This window comes from Fukomys damarensis, unplaced genomic scaffold, assembly GCF_012274545.1.
Source record: "Fukomys damarensis isolate Sample0158 unplaced genomic scaffold, DMR_v1.0_HiC HiC_scaffold_26, whole genome shotgun sequence".
NCBI classification, from domain to species: domain Eukaryota; kingdom Metazoa; phylum Chordata; class Mammalia; order Rodentia; family Bathyergidae; genus Fukomys; species Fukomys damarensis.
The window spans coordinates 675,750-676,411 of NW_022900938.1; positions in this window are offsets into that span (position 1 = coordinate 675,750).

A 662-nucleotide genomic window follows, 5' to 3' on the forward strand; every position below is an offset into this window, starting at 1 on the left:
CTTACTTTTTTGGTACCAGAGATCAAACTCAGGACCTTGCATTTGTGTGAGTCAGACGCAGCTGGGGAGGTTTTTGAGAGCATCTCACTATGTACCCCAGGCTGGCCTTGAACATACAGTGATCCTCCTGCCTCAGCCTCCAGAGTGCTGGGATTACAGACATATGACACCACACCCGGCTGGTAATTTACTTTAAATTTTTGAGAACTGTAGTATAGGTCTGGTGATTTGGCTCCATGGCATGGCACCTGCCTTGCAAACAGGAGGTCCTGAGTTTGATTCCAGTACCAAAAAAAAAAGGAAGAAAGAAAATGTAGTATAAAATAGAAGATGTAGACTGAGAACAGTCAGTTTGCATCCAACTGTAGGTGGCAACTGAAGACTCCACAGTGTGAGTCTATATGTCAAATGACATGTTTGTCCTTATCCATTTCGGGTTATTAGCCCGCCACGCTAGCACATGCCTGCCTAGACCCCCAGTGCTCTGGGAAGCTAAGGCAGAAGTTCCACCCTGGCCCAGACAGCTTTGCATCTTCGTGAGACCCTGTATAAAAGCAAAACCATTAACTGAAGTGCTGGGTATGAAGCTTAATGCGAAGCTCCGAGTTTCATTCACCAGAGAGAGAGAGAGAGAGAGAGAGAGAGAGAGAGAGAGAGAGATG